Source organism: Arachis hypogaea, chromosome 17, assembly GCF_003086295.3.
Source record: "Arachis hypogaea cultivar Tifrunner chromosome 17, arahy.Tifrunner.gnm2.J5K5, whole genome shotgun sequence".
Taxonomy (NCBI): Eukaryota; Viridiplantae; Streptophyta; class Magnoliopsida; order Fabales; family Fabaceae; genus Arachis; species Arachis hypogaea.
This window is the reverse complement of record NC_092052.1, coordinates 123,072,162-123,072,777: the sequence shown is the minus strand read 5'-3', so window position 1 is coordinate 123,072,777 and position 616 is coordinate 123,072,162. Positions and strand designations below refer to the sequence as shown.

The 616-nt window shown below is 37.5% G+C and overlaps 1 non-coding gene across 1 annotated transcript; it reads right to left on the bottom strand.

Annotated features, from left to right (window-relative positions):
• TRNAF-GAA (transfer RNA phenylalanine (anticodon GAA)) lies at positions 1-73 on the bottom strand. Its single transcript has one exon. It is a non-coding gene; the product is annotated as a tRNA-Phe (tRNA).
• Positions 74-616: the final 543 nt, after the last annotated feature.

Sequence of the window (616 nt, the reverse complement as noted above, 5' to 3'; positions counted from 1 at the left end):
TGCGGTGAGCGTGGATCGAACACGCGACCTTCAGATCTTCAGTCTGACGCTCTCCCAACTGAGCTATCCCCGCAACGTGTTTTTGGTCATATTAGAAAGATATACAATTATTATACCGTGATAATAAAATTCCAATGATGAATGAAATTGGTAGAGCTAGACAAGGAAAGAGAACAGAAGAGACTGTGGTGACGAAAGCTGCGTTTTTTACCCCTTTAGGTACCTCTGTCGCTTGTACAGCAACGGACATAGTAGAAATAAAATATAGTTGATTTATAAAATCTACATTGAATCCAATCTTACTAAGCATATCTTCAACAATTCTGGTTACTTGATATCTTTCACCACACTGATTAATCCTCATTCGAACCAACACATCATCTGCATTTTGGTCTTGATAAACAATTCGAGGATTATCTCCCCTAAAATGCATATCATTTTCTACATTTTTGGGCCTCCCATCCCCTTGATTCATTTGCCGATTTTGATCTCCTTTATCATAATTAACAATTTAAGCAACTCTTTCCACTTGCCTAGCAAGGCGCTCGAATTTCAATTTATGATTAGCCATCATAGGGTTCAGAATCGTAGTCATCTGTTTAGTTAATAAATTAAC